The sequence below is a fragment of the Nipponia nippon genome, unplaced genomic scaffold, assembly GCF_047370975.1.
Source record: "Nipponia nippon isolate SJK-2023a ecotype South Korea unplaced genomic scaffold, ASM4737097v1 scaffold_26, whole genome shotgun sequence".
Classification (NCBI taxonomy): domain Eukaryota; kingdom Metazoa; phylum Chordata; class Aves; order Pelecaniformes; family Threskiornithidae; genus Nipponia; species Nipponia nippon.
Window position 1 is genome coordinate 3,584,536 of NW_028262343.1, and position 19,007 is coordinate 3,603,542.

Genomic DNA, 19,007 nt, shown 5'->3' on the forward strand with positions numbered 1-19,007 from the left:
TTGTTGGGAGCGCAGTTTGGGTTGCCACATCCACTCTGGTGGTTGTAGAGGACATGGCCTTCTGCCAGGCGGAGACCATAGCTGAGCTCCTTCTGAGAGGGTGATGACCACCAGCTGAACTTACCTTTTGAGCTGGCAGAGCTTCAGCACCACTTATTCACACAGAGAAACACACAATGTTTCTCTCACATATTCTCACTCCTTTCTTCCAGCTGCTGTTACGCAGCAGTTTTTTCCCCTTCTTAAATAAATTATCACAGAGACGCTACCACCATCGCTGATTGGCTCAGCTCTGGCCACCCCTTTAGCCCCCCCGGCAACCAAAACCTTGCCATGCAAACCAAATACAGTGCCCATCCGTATCTTGGCTGCATGCCAGTGTTTCCTCTTTCTGGCTTTCAGGAAATATTGCATGTGCAGCAGCAGGGCAGGCAGAGCAATACGCAAAGGAGCAGCACAGCTATAAGGCTTAGAACAATTTTGAAAATAATCACCTTTTATTTCGCCAAAATGACCAGAGATGGCAAATGGCAGAAAAGAGGACAGGAAGAAGATATTGGTAGAGCTGGTTAAGAACTTGATAACATTTTTCATTTCAACTAGTGAAAATGAACTGACAGGGAGAAAGGAGCTATTTCAACAAATTTTCTGATTTTAAAACTATCCTGAATTTCCAAATTTATTGGAAGTTATTACCGCCATTCTCAGCCATTTCAAACACACACAAGTTTCAGCTTACCCCTTCATTTTACATTTTTTCCTTAAAACTTTTAACTCACTTATAATAATATAATAATAAATTTAAAAGGCCACAATCAAGGTGAAAGATTTCTAACATGCCGAAATAAAATAATACAGTTCATCTGGTCCAAATTATTTTTCTCCAGTGTATCAGTTTATGATATTTTCCTACCCTTCAATTCCTCTTCCCATTTCAGCGTGGGAAAAAAGTGCCAAAATCTCAAAAACTCTTGTGGAATGGGAGAATAATTTCCCATTTAGATTTAGAGAGCAGACATAACATCATGAACAATATTGGGTTTTCCTCTTCTTTTAGTTTGTCTTTCCCTTAGTTTTTCTTCAGTCACATGAATAGGGCTAGAGCTATCACAGTATGAAGTGTCAGAGTTCACTGACTCGGACAGAAAGCATACATCTTCCTGCTATATGATGCGAATAACCTTTTTATATAATTTCTCAACTAAATACCTGTGATTACAGCGCATGAAGAGCTCTAAAAGTGTAAAAATGAATGAAAATCTGGAAACGTCTAAATATAATCATAGAATCATAGAATCATAGAATCATTAAGGTTGGAAAAGACCCTTAAGATCATCGAGTCCAACCATTAACTGCCAAATCCACCAGTAAACCATGTCCTTGAGCACCACATCTACCCTTCTTTTAAATACCTCCAGGGATGGAGACTCAACCTGGGCAGCCTGTTCCAATGCCTGACCACCTTTCGGTGAAGAAGTTTTTTCTAATATCCAACCTAATCTTCCCCTGGCGCAGCTTGAGGCCATTTCCTCGTGTCCTATCGCTTGTTACTAGGGAGAAGAGACTGACCCCCACCTCGCTACAACCTCCTTTCAGGTAGTTGTAGAGAGCAATAAGGTCTCCCCTCAGCCTCCTCTTCTCCAGGCTAAACAACCCCAGCTCCCTCAGCTGCTCCTCGTAAGACTTGTTCTCTAGACCCTTCACCAACTTCATTGCCCTTCTTTGGACATGCTCCAGCACCTTGATGTCCTTCTTGTAGTGAGGGGCCCAATGCTCTGTTCAGTCCCAGAATGGCAATTTGAAATGACATCTCACCACATCACTCATGCTTTTTCTTATATCTGAGGTCTTTTGGTTAACGTAAATGGCTGTGCAGCTATCGAAACTGGTATTCACAAAACAAAAAATTGATTCACGATCTGAAAGAAGAGAAAGCTACTGCATTTTTCTCCTCTGACTAAACTGAAAGTTGTTGTTGTATTTACAATATGTAGTATTCTGGAGACAGAAGGAGGTTTGTGTGGGACTGGCCTCCCAGAAAGATCAAGCAGCAATGGCAACAACTTTGTTGTTTAGTGGTTTTCAGAGGCACATTTAAAGCCCTTACAGTAAGAGTACATAAAAAACTTTTAAAGAAACACAGCTAAATATTACATTTAAAGCAGCAGTAAAAGCATGGTTTAAAACAGACTAGGAAACACATTCCAAAGAGACACCCTTCCAGGCTCTTGAATGAAGCTAGAGAAGATATCTGCACATTACAGCTGAGAGTGGTCTTGTCCCTAAAACAATCAAACATTATAAGAATAATTCTAAGAACCATTTTTCAAAACCAATTTTTTTCTACTTTTGCGTAATACTAAGTAATTCTGTACAGTGCTAGAGCACAATGCAATTGCTAATTAAATGTTCTTCCCCAAACTTGTAAGAATAGCCACATTGGCTACATTTACACTGCTCTATAAACAGGGTCCAGGAAGCAAGCAAGAGTGTTGGACTCCTGATTGCTCAGATTGAGCTCTCCTTTGCTCTATTTGAGCACTGACTAGCACTGTCCAAGGCAAAGCTACTCTTGGTTCTACGGACAGATATCTTCAGGGACTGTTCCCCCAAAACGGCAGTGTAGGTGTTACACCAGAGCTCGCTCCCTCCACAGTATACAGTCCTCCAACACAATCCCATCAGCCTTTGCATCCTCTAATGTCCTTTCATACCTCCTTTCTACACCCTGGGGCATGCAGCAATTACCCTGAATTTCAGTCTATACAAATGTACTCTGGCATAGCACATTCTTCACATTACTTTAAACAATCCCAGGCCCTCTTTCCAGAAACCTTGTCATTGTTCCCTGGACCTCTTGTGTTTAGTTGCACAGACATACCAGCTGGGTCAGGTGAAGGTCCACACAGCCCAATATTCACCAGTACCAATGCACCCAACTTCTTTGGCTAAGAATATAGGAGCAAGAGTATAAGAATATGCAAACCAATCAGAGAGTGATACTTCTCTTCTTATGCCCTAATACTTTGTCCTCAAGGATTTTCTGAGGCAGATTGTTTCCTTCTGTTTAATGGCTTCTACGACATGAATATTGTATTGGGTCAGGATGGGATGGAGTTAACTTTCCCTCATAGTGCTGTGCTTTGTATTGGTAGCTAGAAAGGTGTTGATAACACACCACTGTTTTGGCTACTGCTGAGCAGTGCTGGCACAGCATCAAGGCTGTCTCTCCAAACGCCCTCCTCCAAAGGCCAGTAGGCTGGGGGTGGGCAAGAGGTTGGGAGGGGACATAACCAGACCAGCTGACCCAAACTGACCAAAGAGATATTCCATACCATATGATGTCATGCTCAGCAATAAAAAGCTAAGAGAAAGGAGGAGGAGAGGGGGCATTTGTTATTGGGGCATTTGTTATTAAGGCATTTGTCTTCTGGAGCAACTGCTATGCGTACTGAGGCCCTACTTCCCAGGAAGTGGCTGGACATCGCCTGCTGATGGGAAGTAGAGAATAAATCTTTTTGTTTTCCTTTGCTTCTGCATACGGCCTTTGCTTTTTCTTTATTAAACTTCCTTTATCTCAATTCACAAGTTCTTTTTCATCTTATTTTCTCCCCCCCCCCTCCCCCCCCCCCCCCCCGCTGAAGAGGGGAGTGATAGAGCAGCTTGGTGGACACCTGACGGCCAGCCAAGGTCAACCCACCACACAGGTGTTGCCTGGACTTATGAGGATAAAAAATATTTTGTACCAGTAGCTTCAAACAATGGGTCAAACACAATTCATGGGTAAACTTGACATCTTTATAGCTTTGACAAAGTCAGCCGCATCACTAGAAACCCCTGAGATTGACACAGCAAAGAGTTATTCTTCAAGTAACTTCAACACTCTTAGTCTTTTGAAAGAGGATTCAGGGAAGTCCTAGGGAGGCATGACACGTTGTTGTTGGTTAATTCTATTTGGCTGCACATTACTTACTCAGCATGGGTGAAAAACACTTACTATGCAGTGAGAACAGCTTTTGTTACAAATGATTAAGTGATTGTCCTGCGCTTGGCAAAAGACTAGTGTATTTGGGGAACATGAAGACAGTTTTGTCCAGAGTATTGTGTTATAGGCCATGGCTGTGTGCAGTGCTTTGCTTTCTGTTGCAATGGGAAAATCATTTGAGTTTGAATTCAGCAGGACTGGATTTTTGCCACCATTTGCACTGAATAGAAGAACCTCCATCTGAACTTCTCTCTTTTCTTCCACCCCTAATATCTCATCAGTCTCTGCCATGTTCTCCAGCTAGGCAAAGAGCAGTAGATTCAGGTCTGCACTGCCACAAAGTGAGCAATGCTCAAAGCATTATCGGCAACACTCTTTCATGAAAAGGTGACTGTGGAAATTGTCCAGACCCTTCTCACCTCTCACAAATGCTCACATTTTCTCACCTTTCACAAATGTTGACTTTGTGGCTGGTATAGCTAGGTGGTATTTCCCCCTTCACTGTTCATGAACTCCCTGCGCTGCCCTGGAAAACTGAAAGGGCTTCGCATAGGCCCATGGCATGCCGGTATCATAGTACAAGGATTTGTCCTGATTTTCAGAGGAGGAAAGCACTCATATCTCCCACTGCCATCTGACAGGAGAACAAGGATTTTATGTAACTGAGATGTTAGTACATATCTTGCCTTAGGCACCTAATTGTGTGTGATTTTTATTTCAACTGATATTATAATGATGATCCCAACAAATTTTATTTGCAAATTCTTCTATTCACCCTTTATGTCATGAGGAGCTGGATCCAGGGTTCGAAACAGTAAAATAACAGTGGAAGATTCTGTCATTCCCTTTAAGCCACCAAGGCCTTCATATTTGCGTTGCTGTAGATTCAAAGCCTGCTATCCAAATTCCTTTTTGGCCTCATATTAGCATTATTCTTGCACAATTTCATGACCAAGAGTTGTATCTTTGTACATTTTCAATGTGAAAGCAAAACTACTGATGCATAATAAGCACAAACAAACAGAGAGAGTGTTTGGAAAATAGTCACTTGAAAGCATACCATTCATCTATCTGAAAATAACCTAGGAGTTTGATACTCGCAGAAAAATTACAGCTGGCGCTTTTGCCAAATGTTCCTAACTAGACTTCTGTATCCAGAGCTAGGCAAATAATTGATTTGGGGAGCTCACTGGCAGATCTACAAGAATTCATTTTGCATCAATCTGGAATGAAGTGTTCAGCCAAATAAAAAGTAGGAAAAATAATAATTTTTGATTGAGAACAAGTTTTGGGTTCTGGGAGGGGTTGTTTGTTTACGTGTTCATTCTTTCATAAAACTGAAGTTGATTTCCAAATGCTTTGAACTAAAAATCAAAGTATCTCAAAACTAAAACGTTGACATTTTTCCGGTTTTAAGACTTTTTTTTTTTTCTTAAGCAGCTCGCAGAAATGGACATCATTGAATCACTGTTATTCAGGAAAAACATTCTGGCCAAAAAAGTTTTGCCCAGCTCTAGCTGTATATCAGATACCTTCACATGGCGTATCTCCACTTTTTTAATACGCAGTGGGAATGTGCTGAAATACAAAACTTAGTGCAACTTCAGTAAAACTATGCAAAAGGACAAGTCAGCACAGGAGACAAAAGGAACTATGATGGTCAGCTTTTAGTTAAAGCTATTAAGCCAGTGGATATTCCTGTTCACATCAACCTTATTAAACCATGAAGGACTGCATAATATTTTCCCTTTCTTTTAGTACACCCTGGGATACTTTTGACACATCTCAGAAGTCAGTTGTGATCTAGGAGTGGGGAAAAAGTAAATGTTGTTAGAACAGGAAATCACACATGGTATAAAATAATGCATTGTCATTTTTATATTTACTTGATATTCACAGCTCATGATTTATATTAGTGACTCATTAAAAAAGTAAAAGATGATCTTATTCCCTGAATAACTTAGATGATAGTTTGAATCAGACACATTTGAATAACCATAAAGTTCAGTGAATACAACAAAAAAAATTTAATAAATAATCTTTCAAATTGTTAACGTGTGCTTCAGCTTACTTTATACCTCTTTTCGATGTACTTTCCATTAATGTTCTAGCAACCAAATTTGTACAGAGGAATACACTTGAAAGCAGTGAATTTTAAGTGATTATTGAGAACATTCAGAGAGTAAAGTTCAGATTCATAATCATGATAATCTGCACTGGAAAAATGGTGTATTATTATTATTACATCAATGAACATGACCTACATGTTAAACCAAAACAGCCTGAGATTTTAACAGCAACTGTCACACAAAGGTACAAATAACAAATACCTATAGGTTAACACAATGGCTTTGAAAACAATCAGCAAAAAATGCTGAAGAAAGAATGAATTTGGGGAAGCTTAAGTTTGTTCACAGACAATTCACAAGTGGAATATAAACATACAGTGGGGAGGTGCAGCAGTGTACTGCTCACTTTTATGGCAACCAGTACATAGTCAATATGAGAACAGTGAGAGACTAAGTGGTAGTTATGGAAAGTGATTCCTTAATCTAGAGGAATGCTAATGTCAACGAGAAGTTTTCTATTACCTTCACTGGTCTTAAGACTAGGCCTTAAGGTAGCAGCTGTAGCAGCTAGGAAATTTAACTTTTACTGGCAACTCTACTTTGAAATGGAGGTTCAAATATGGCCATTGTCATGCTATGACTTTGTTACAGGAAGACATCAGAGCTGCTTTACTGAATTTCTGCTTTCTGTAGTCTTCAGTAAAAGTCAGAGCATCCCAAAAGCTGGCATGAGATAGACTATGCAAGTCCAATGTGGACAGTAGCCTGAAATAGCTGCAATACCCAGAGCCTTGCTGGAAACCAACAGCATAGTGTGCTAATAATGAGCACAGAGGTGAGATCTGAACAGTAGGATAAATGGTGCAGGTTGGAGTGGCTGTTGCAGCTGGGAGAGAGGACTGGTGAGTATTAGTAGCAAATTAAATGTTATTTTCTGATGTTGCATTTGTATTGTAAAAGGAAAAGGTATGAAAGCCTGGCAAAGACTGAGATGCTCTGGGCTCATTCCTCGGCCATCTCCTATGAGATCTGAAGCTGGCTTTTGGTTCTCTAGACACTCTAGAGTATGTCAATCTAGGAAAAACATATTTGAAAACTATCCTACATTCCTTTTCCAGAACTGAACTTGGTTTTCTGCTGAAGTGGTTTGAAGTAGGCTCTTAGGCAGCGCATATCTCAGCCCTTCGCTTCTGAGCATGAAGCACATAATCAGAAACTCCCGAACTGAACATTCCATCCTTGGGCACTAGCAGATAAAAATGGGTGAGTTGGTGAGTTTGGAGTTTCCTGACTCCATATGAACAGCAAAAAAGTTGAAGTTTAGAATTTTTGAGCTGTTTTAATGATATCTTAAAAAAGCCTCAAACAATCCTAGAGGGCTGTGCTTTCCCTGCCATTATGGAGTGCTCCCAGGAACATCCAGAAGAACAACGTGATGCCCACGTCCACGTGTCCTGTACACTTTGATATCTTGCAGGCAACAGGAACTTTGCATAAGCACCTAAAATTGTAATTGCAATGTACTAAGCCACTAGGTGAGCTCAGATACCAGCAGTGCCACATCCTTTTGAGAGCAGCCTATGCCCATACTTTAGGCTGGGATTCTGATCGAATGTCTGGAGAGCGTATATGGGCTGCAGGATGTCCTAGAAATGGCCTTCATACTATAGTGTAGCTGTATCCCTTTGATCTTTCTTATATTTTTATGCACCTAGTTTGTATTTGCTAACTTCAGGCAAGATTTTGGCCTTAAAAACACACATATCATTTTCTCTGCAGTCAAAAGGAGTTCAGACATGTATGCTACAAGAGATTTTAAAACAAAGTGTTCATTTCATAAATCAGTTGAATGACTTCCTGGCACATATTTGAACTCTGGCTAATAACTGTAATATTTATTTTAATATTTTACTGCTTCCAAGTCTGTGCAATCTGATGAAGTCTTGACCACTTTATAAAAAGCAAAAGGCAGCATTAATATTGCCAGTGGGAGGGTGTAAGCCACAGCCACTTGTAAAAAAAAAAAACATGGCTCTTTTTAGCTATGCCTCCCACTGAGAGCTGATTGCTAGGAAAGAGAGAGGTGGGAATTAGCCATTTCTGTTATGAATGTCAAGGTTCTTGGAAGGTTCAAGTAACAAGAGATGCTGAAAAGTATGGCAACCAAGTCTCAATCTCATGACACTAAGCTTGTCACTTCTATGACATTCTTGGCCTCTTCTAACCCAGTGTCTGGGAATTTGAGACTTAATCTTTGGTCTACCACATGTTGGTGCAGAATATAGCTGCTGCAAAATGAGACCAACCTACAAATGGGGAAAAGATCTATTTTTAAATGAAAAATCCCAGCCCTCTCATTCTTCCTTAGCACAGGCTTTTTTAGAACCAAATTTCAGTCTCATACTGGCCACTTAATACTGCATGGGCTGTGGTTCTCGTTCCAGACAGGCAGGAATGTTGCTGTTTGTCTTGACAGACAGAGTGCATGCCTCTGCTGGGAGTATCTACTCATCATACACTAGTATGCAGTTCATATTCTCATTCTTCACATCAGGAAAACTCTGTCTGGGTTAAATAATAGATCATATGGGAACTGAAATATTATCATGGTAATTAACATTTCATCAGAGTAACCAAGACTTTCAAATTTCATTGCTTAGTTTTGTAAGATCATAGTTCAGGGCCTGAATAGGTGATGAACTCCTGGTAGCCCTTGTAGTCCATATCGACTACCTATTTGGTCTGCACTGCTGAGAGCTTAGACAGGGTGGAGATCCCAAACACTGGCATGCCCTTCATTCACAGTCTGTGCAGTTTATGGTGGGACCATGGTCAGGGCAACAGAGATGCATTACTTCCACTGTCCCCTAAGGTCCCTTAGCTTGTGGGGGCTTGTAGTGCTCCAAGAAGCTACCTGCTTCTTCTCAGTACTGCTACTGTAAAATATGAGGAGGTGGCTGTACCAACATAACAGAAGCTTTACATGCCATAATACCTGACACATTTGCAGTGTTGCTGGGTAACAGTTTCAGACTTTATATCTTTTTTATTATTAATGAAGTGTATCATACCATCAGCACAAGATATTTTCCTGGAGTTCTTAGTGTAACTCTTTGAGGTGAAGTCCAGGAACATGCCTTTTCCAGCTTGCTCACAAATAAAGCTCATCATAATAAAATAAAGCTCATCATAAAGCTCAGCCTTTAATATCAAAACTTGGCCTGCTGTCTGGGAGGTTGATATACTGGCATAGAAATATCATGAAGCAACAAGGTTCACCTCAGACTTGGTCTTCAACCCCTGTCTGCTCCTGATGGCTCTGCTCTAAGATGGCTTCGTCTAGAACATCTCTTTGTTCAATAGCTGACCCTCTGGGACTCCCTTGCTCTTTCCAGTTTGTCCTATCCACCTCACCTCACTGAGGGGCAGTAGATGGGATGTAACAGTGAATCTGTCCAGGGACAGACCCCTTTGGCTTCACTCTTGCCCTTCTCCCGGTCTTGAAGACTTGTTACTTTCCCACACAGCGTGTATGAACATATCTTTGTCTCCTCTTCCCAAATTGTCCCTCTTTCTTGCTTATAAAGAGGAGCTCCTACTGTTAGAGGTCTTAATGACTGCAGATAGGGGCCAAGTATTGCTACTTTAGCGTACAAGGTACTCATGTTTTAAACTCACATTCAGAGCAAGTTTCTGGCTCTGCAAAATGCATTGCTAGCATGCTGGATTTCATCCTCATGCATACCGTATAAGAAAAATGAAAGTGAGGGATGAGGGCTCAGCTCGCTGCCTCTCATCTGGCAGCATGCTCTTGGAGCGGCTGTGTCTGCTCTCCATTAGAATGATCTAATTCTACATACATCCATATTGAGCTAATATGCGTCATCATCAGTTCAGCATTCATTAATGCAACTGGGTGCAGAAAGCTTTCAGGGGAAATAGATGAAGAACGATATATACTCTCGTCTTAGAATAGGAGTGGAATTGGATTATTGTTGTGCACTTCAGTTGAAACCTACTCAGTGACGTTTTAAAAAGGCTGCGTGCAAAGGTCCTGCCTCCCTCCCTCAGCTGCCACAACCGCATGAAGCCATTGTGATAGGGGGTGCAGTGGGTGCCTCCTCCATACTGCAGACTATCAACACGCAGTCTCTGCTGCGGGCAGACAGCAAAACCTTCTCTGCCATGGGGCAGGTTCGCATTCAGTTTTACCTTTGCTGGGGTACAGCCCTGCGTTTCCCACCGGGAAGGGGAAGCATGCAATTTTCCCATTAGCATGCAAACAGGAATGGCAACTTGTGTGCAGCCTCGTGCTAATAGTGTGAAAGCTTTCAACTAACTTTTTGCCTTTTTTCAGCGGTATGATGGGGAATAACAGCTGTATAGAAACAATGATAAAAAGTTTGGCATGACAGTTCAGTCCAGCAGTTTTTCCCGCTGGAGATACGGGTCAGTGTGGAGGCCAAGGGCATAGTTCTTCTCTTAATTACACCGCTGTAACTACATTTCTCCAGTGGAGTCATTCTCAGTTTTTATCTGTGTAAATGAAAGAAAGTACAAACGCTGAATTAACCTCATAGAATCAGCTCTGTGGATTACACCATCAGGCATAAGATGGGCCCACAGAGGAGTAGCAACCCTCTTGTATATCCCCACAGACTTTTGAGAGGCTGTATTTCCTTGCTTCTTGCTTCAGGAGGAAAAAAGCTTATCCCTTCTTGTTATGTTTCTGATTAGAATCAGAACTTCTAGATTTGTTAATGTTAGAGAAAATATGCAGGTATAGAGCAGCTCTCGATGAGCATGAAAAGTTAATGAGATTGCTTTGTGCTAGAGGCACCAACAGCCATACACTCCCAACTGGTACGGACACTGCACACTTAGTCAAAGAAAGAGTGCGTAAGAAATGCATAATAGGGTGACGTGAAAGCTTTATGGGTGTTTAGCTGAGAACACACACTATATATACAAAATAACACCATCATGCATTTTTAAAGTGGTAAGAGAAAGCACAAAGAATCGTGCTCCAAGATTCAGTGCAGAGCTTTACTGGATGACAATCTCATTTGATTTTATTGAAACTCCCAGTTCTTTCTCCACACAGGCACTCTCTGACCATTGCTGCTTCCATCACACGACCACTGAAATATAGCTGAACACAGCAGTAGGATATGGTTAAATACAATGAAATTAGGGAGATGCAAACTATTTACAAATATTTGGTTTGGCCACAATATAGCAGTTATTTTGTTGTATGATATTAATATCCTTATAGAGACAGCCTTGGTTTGATCACCTTGCTCCTAATTATAAGAGGAGAATATAACAAAGATGACACAAGAGTGTAGTTTATCATAAAGGAGACTTTTCTAAAACAGAACTGGAGTAAAACCTGAGGGGAACTGTTATTCAGTTCCAATACACAATCTGCAATGCACAACCATACTCAAAGAATAGCAAAAATGAAACAGTGAATGAAGTGAGTGGTGCCCTGTCATAGCTGCCATTTGTATATGTATCAAAAAAGTAAGCATATTCCTGTCCCTTTCTCAGGAATTTGCTTTTCATGGTTAGTGATTCCAGTTTGCAGTTGCCATGAGGGATACCTGACCCCTCAGTCACACTGATTCCCTCCCCCTGGCCCTATTGTGGCCATACAATTATTAATAGAAAAAAACTGTTCCAGGACAGAAGAAAGGAAGGAAGGAAAGTTTTATCATGCTGGCTTTTAGGAAATGGAAGAGGGAAAATACATAGCACTGTTTTATGTGGTTCTGTATTAATACACTGTAATAGTCTTGAATACTTCTATGAAAGTTAGAAATGTACTGAGATAAATTCTTTTGCCTAAGCTTCTATTTTTGTCATTGAGGTTTTTCAGTTAACTAAACAACAGGGAAATGGGGGGGAAGTACTTTGTAGGTGCTGTGATCAATTTACCAATGCAGCTAGCATGTGAATGTGCCCTAAGTCCTGCTTGATCTTCTTAACATAATGTAACCCTTAATTATCTATTTTGACACCTAATGAGCACACGCACACATGTGCACTCCCAAGGCACATATCTGCCTGTCTTGCCTTGCTAATCCCTTTATCCAGACTGTGCCTCTACTAACTCTACTGCCGTGAATGACTCACAGATGTAGTGTCTCTCTGTGCTGCTGTATCTCTGCCATGTAATCATAGTAATTATTCTTCATCGTGAGGAAGGTCTGGAAACAGTAAAATCTTCCACCTGTTGACATACGGTGAAGTCTGTGCATGTTTTTAATTTGGGGTATAGTTTGTCAGTCTGGTGTTGGGCTTAAAAGGCCATTGCAGACCTTTTAATGATATTGATGCTCTTGCTGTGAAGAGGCAACCAAGCACAGTGCTCTACTTGACACAGCATGGGGCTGTGACATTAGAGTGGGGGAAAGGACAGATGGTACTTACTCATGAGGAATCAGGCAAGGATTTTTCCTTGAAGAGAAAGAGAAAAAATCCTTTTCTTAGCGCCCAATGTTGCCAGGCTGCTCTACCTGAACAGCAACGGGGCTGTAGTCCTGTTAAGTGTCCCTCAGCAACAGACTGATGGAGCAGTCCCTACACTTCCTCAAACACAGAAGCAGATTCAAAGATTTATCTTTCTAAGATTACTTGTTCTGATACAAAAACTCACGGATGCTTCGCCTCACAGTCTGAATCCTCCCCAAGGGAGAAACGGAGTATTCAGAGAGTCCCTGAAATGAAACTCCATAGCAGCGAAGTTACCATTAAGCAGGTACCCTTTATTGCAGCGCTGGGCAGCACTGGGGATTCTCCACCATAAGCGCTCCACCGATTTGGTAGACTTTCAGAGATTATATACTATAAAGTCCTACACATTCACAGGATTTCCGAGAACTCATTTACATAAACATGAGATTTCCTGGAACTTATTAACATATGCAGATGTCCGATCCGCATGGGCAGTCGTCTCCCGTGGTGGTCTTCAAGTGGTCTTTGGGGGTCTTCAGACGAAGGCCCGTAGTCTTCTTCACCGTGTTCGCCGATTGACCTTTGCTTCTGCGCAAACTCAGTCCCGGGATCACTTAAACGGTGTCCTTCAAGGCGGCTGTTGTCGTTCTTCTGTGACTTCCTATCTTCCGTGCATTTGTTCTCCCAAGGCCCAGTTGTCCCGGAGCCCCCTTATCTTGCAACCATTCTAACTACTCTCTACATCCCAAAGGCCTTTCTTTTGTTTAGTTAAGGGAGGAAGATATTTAAAATATCCTCCTTGCCCCTAGGCTTTAATTCTTTCAGGAGGTATTTTGATGCAGTGGCTTTGTCTATCTTGGCTTTAACCCTTTCATTCCCCCCCTTTCTTTAAACTTTGTAAATTTCTTTACAAAGGTCTTAAGTTTTCATATTTTATCACCTTAGGCAAGGCCCAAACTCTCATAGCCAATTTCTTCAGCTTCTACCACAAAAGGCAATTGACAACTGTTAGTATAGTAACAAACACCAATAATATCAAGAGTGGGTGGACTAGAACGGTCAAAGTTTTCTCTGCAGAGGGTGAGTATCCCAAAAGATATCCCACCAGTGATGGGCGGTATCATCTTTAATTTGACCCGACAGTCCAACAAGTTTGTCCTTAGTTATTACTGTTTTAACGATGGACTCAGCCAGTGTCTTATTTCGTGTCTTTAAATGTTCTCCGAGTTCCTGACATTGGTTCAAGATTTTGTTTAATTTTTCCAGAGGTGTGCTTGCCCGACTTCTATTTAGGCTCTCATAATGCCAAAACATTGCCACTTGTTCTTCTGTACATGCGAAAAATGAATACGTTTCACATAAAGGGAGTGATTAGGTGATATTCTTCAACTACCGATCAGTTCTTAGTCACTAAACACACGTGCCTGGCATAAATTTCTACAGACGTTCCAAACGCATCAGGAGACAGGATCATCCATTTGCAATTGTTAACAGAATGTTCTAATAAGCATGGTTCATATAATTGAGACTGTTGTCCACATAAGATACCGTCAGAGGTGGTTTCACCAAGATCTAAATCATATGTCTGTCTCAGGTAGTGGCAAAGATTTTTCAGGAATTATACTTAATACCTCAACTTGTTCCGCAGCTCGTCTTGCCTCGTAATCAGCCAATTTATTTCCCACTTCCCTGTCAGTGTTACCTTTCTGATGCCATTTGAAGTGCATAATCGCCACTGCTGACGGAAGTTGTACAGCATCTGAAAGTCGTAAAATTATATCTGCATGTTTTATACCTTTCCCTTGAGCAGTCAAGAGTCCTCGTTCCTTCCAAATTGCTCCATGGGCATGGACTGCACCAAAGGCATACTTTGAATCCTTCCAAATATTTACTCGCAGCCCTTCGGCCAGCTCCAGCGCTCTCACTAGGGCAATTATTTCAGCTCGTTGTGCAGATGTGCCCTTAGGGGGTGACTTTGCTTCCACCAGTCGGTCTGTGGTGGTTACAGCATATCCTGCCATTCGAACTCCATTCTTTAAGAAACTGCTCCCATCAGTGCACCAGGTTCAGTCGGCTTCCTCCAGCGGCTCCTCCTTCAGATCTGGTCTGCTTGCATATACAGTTTCAATAGTTTCTATACAATCATGCACGACAGGCTCCATTTCCTGTTTATCGCTTATGACTTCTATATCATCTGTGTCGTGGTTTAACCCCAGCCAGCAACTAAGCACCACGCAGTCGCTCGCTCACTCCCCACCAGTGGGATGGGGGAGAGAATCAGAAGGGTAAAACGGAGAAAACTCGTGGGTTGAGATAAGAACAGTTTAATAATTTAAGTAAAATAAATTAGAACAGTTAAATAGGCAAAGCAAAAACCGTGCACGCAAACAAAGCAAAACAAGGAATTCATTCACTACTTCCCATCGGCAGGCAAGTGTTCAGCCATCCCCAGGAAAGCAGGGCTCCATCACGCATAACGGTTACTTGGGAAGACAAACGCCATCATACCCAGTGTCCCCCCCTTCCTTCTTCCTCCCCCAGCTTATATACTGAGCATGATGTCATATGGTATGGAATAGCCCTTTGGCCAGCCTGGGTCAGCTGTCCTGGCTGTGCCCCCTCCCAGCTTCTTGTGCACCCGGCAGAGCAGGGGAAGCTGAAAAATCCTTGACCAGTGTGAGCACCACTTAGCACCTATTTAGCAACACTAAGCACTACTTAGCAAGAACCAAAGCATCAGTGTATCATCGACATTGTTCTCATCCTAAACCCAAACCACAGCCTCATACCGGCTACCAAGACGGAAAATTAACACTATCCCAGCTGAAACCAGGACAATCTGAAACGGAGGTTACAGTGTGGGAAGTGTGCACAATCATCTTTTGTCCCAAAGTAAATTTTCGAGCTTCTTGGATAATCAAAACAACGACAGCCACTGCCCGAAGGCATCCCGGCCATCCTTTGCTTACTCCATCCAATTGTTTAGAGAAGTATGCTACAGCTCGTTTATAAGGACCCAGCTTCTGGGCCAGAATTCCCAGAGCCACTCCTTGCCTTTCATACGAGAACAGCCAGAAAGGTTTCTTTACATCTGGTAGGCCCAAAGCTGGGGCCTTCATTAGCTTCAATTTCAGTTCCTTGAATGCCCTCTTAGCTTCATCAGTCCATATTAATTGTGTCTGGCTATTTTCAACAGTTCATATAAAGGTTTAACCAAAAGTCCATAATTATAGATCACCAACCTGTCATTTCCCAAAAGGTTCGAAGCTCTTTTACCGTGGTCGGTTCTGGAGTTCTGCAGATGGTTTCCTTTCGGTCATTCCCGAGCTGTCTTTGTCCCTTAGAAATCATGAATCCCAGGTATATTACTTCCTTCTTCAAGATTTGGGCTTTCTGTAATGAGACTCGGTAACCACTTAATCCCAGAAAATTCAAAAAGCTCACAGTCCATTCCTTACACTCTTCATCCTTTTCTGTGGCTATTAAGATATCATCCACATATTGCAAAAGCATCCCGTTTCCTGGGGGCCTCCCCCAGGTCTCTAATTCCTTAGCTAATTGATTTCCAAAAATGGTAGGGCTATTTTAAATCCTATGACCTGGTAACACTGTCCAGGTCAGTTGGGTTTTTCGTCCTGTATCGGGGTTTTCCCATTCAAAGGCAAACAAACTGCGGCTTTCTGGAGCCAAGGTAAGGCAAAAGAATGCACCCTTTAAATCTAATACAGCAAACCATTCATAGGTTTCCTTTAAACTAGTCAGCAGAGTATATGGGTTTGCCACTACCGGATACAAATCTTCAACTATTTGATTTACTGCCCGCAAATCTTGCACCAATCGATAAGTTTTGCCATCAGGCTTTTTGACAGGCAGAATGGGAGCGTTATATTCTGAAGAGCATTCAATTAATAGTCCAAATTTTATAAGCTCTTCTATAATACTTTTTACCCCTCGCCTATCTTCCAATCTCAAGGGGTATCGTTTTATCTTAACCGCTCGTGCCCCTTCTTTGAGTTTAGCAACAACCAATTCAGCATTTTTAGCCTTTCCGGGTATTCCTGAGGCCCACGCTCCTGGGTATACCTGGTCTTTTATTTCTTGTATAATTTCTTCTTCTCCGGTTTGGGGTTCAGTAAGAACCAAACTTAAAATTTCAATGTGTTTTTTGTCTGGCATTTTAAATTCAGTTTCCCCGTTTCTAAATTTTATTTTGGGATTTAGTTGTTCTAATAGGTCCCTCCCCAGTAACGGTCTAGGAGCCTCAGGCAGGTAGAGAAATTTGTGAATCCCCACGCTCTTCCCAATTCTAAATTTTAATGGTTTCAAGAAAAAAAGCTTTTTCAACCTGCCCGGTTGCTCCCACAACATTAACATTTTGTTTACTTATAGGTAACAAGGTTTGATTCAATACAGAGAATGTGGCTAACGCAGCCACTATCTCCTTTCCCAGTTTCCTTCTGTCCTCCCCCTCCCCATTCCGATATACTCTCCACGCTTCCTCCAGCAATTTTTCTAAATTCCTTATATCTGGTTCCCTACGTTTCTGAAGTTTCTTTCTGGTATCATTAGTGGATTGTCCCAGAAACAGAGATACCAACTGCTGCGTGGCAGCTTCTGACTTTGGTTCCATAGTAGTAAATCTTCTCACAGCAGCCCGTAAGCGATCTAAAAACTCCGTGGGCGTTTCAGTCTGCCCCTGCTTGATAGCATACAGAGCAGACCAGTTAACTGCCTTTGGGATCGCATGTTCTATTCCCAATTTGATCCAGGTTCGGTATCGTTGCAGCAAACAGTACTGAGCTGGATCATTAGGGTCCCAACCCGGGTCCCTGGAGGGCACAGGATCTTCGGCTGTGCCCTGTAACACTCGTCCCTCAATCTATGTTTCTACATGAGCTCGGGCTGCCTTTAATACAAGCTGCTTCTCAGTTTCAGTCATAGCACCTAGCATAAGATCCACATCTTTCCAATCCGGGTCCAAATTCTTAGTAATCCACTCAAACCTTTTCGCAATCCCACTTGGGTCCTCCCTATACCTTTTAACTGCATCCTTCCACTTACCCACATCATCCATCTGGAAAGGCACTTTTCTTCTGCCTTTCTGGGTTTCTCTTTCACCTTCAAACACCTCTGTCCAATAGTACATGCTGAACAACACCGCTTCAACTTCCCTAACTCTTTCTGATTTTCCTTTTCCAAAGCCAACACCATGGGATCTTGGGGAGCAAAATTAAAACCACAATCTTTCTGCCACTCAGGGTGATTTCGGAGGGTGAAAAACATATCCGCATACATAGCTTCGTCCCATTTTCCCTCCCTCCTTAAAAATAACAGGAGTTGCAGCAAGGCATTATACTTCAGAGTCCCATTCAAAGGCCACTTTTCTTCATCATCTAATTTATACAATGGCTACCACTGATTACAATACTTAGAGTTTTCTTATTCACATTTCCTCCAGGAGGACCCCCTATGTCCTTCCAGTGATATAAAATGCAACCTAATGGAGATTTCTTTGGTATCTCTTTACTTTGTTGTGACCCTCCCATTTTATTGGTCCCAGTTCTCTCCTGTATTCCTGCAGTATCTTAACAGTTAGTTCCACAGTCCACACTTCACCACTTAGAGAATTACAGAATTACTGTTTTACATCCTTACAACCTTTTTCTTTCACTTCGTCCGTCTCTGGCCGTTTCCCTCGCGGGACAACGAAACCGCGGATCAGGACTCCGCACTCGCTTCGTACTAAGAGTACGTCTCATTCACACACGCACAGGACAGCATACACACTTTTGACGACAAAACACTCAAATACCAAGTACGTCTCATTCACACACGCGCAGGACAGTATAGACACTTTTGACAACAAAAAAGCTCACATACCAATACAATGAACAAAAATCCTAAAAGCAAACACAGAGCAACTACTTGTCCTTATAACATGCCAAACACAATCCCAAAATCAAATAACCAAGTTCCAAAGCCAAGATCCAATATACTCAAATGCAAGCGTTCCAAATGAGCACCGAAGTGCCCCTGAATGAGCACCGAAGTACTCCCAGATGGGCACCGAAGTGCCCCCAGTGTATACCTTTAAGGCGCTAGCAGCCCGGTATACTCCACCAAGCGTGAACCACTCACGGCTTACAGGGGTTTCCGACAGATGACTAGTCCCAAACCAAATTTAAGAAAGAATACCTTTTTCCGAAGACGGTCCTTGTCTGCTCCCACAGCAATCCGATTGAGACAAGGAGTCCCTCCGGAAATTTTCCGGGGGTACCCTAGGGAGTCCCGTTCTCAACGAGTCCTGCAGCCGAGCAGAGAGGGTCCCACCTGGGTCGCCAAAACTGATACAAAAATTCACGGATACTTCTCCTCACAGTCTGTATCCCCCCAAGGGAGAAACGGAGTATTCAGAGAGTCCTTGAAATGAAACTCCATAGCAGCGAAGTTACCATTAAGCAGGTACCCTTTATTGCAGCGCTGGGCAGCACTGG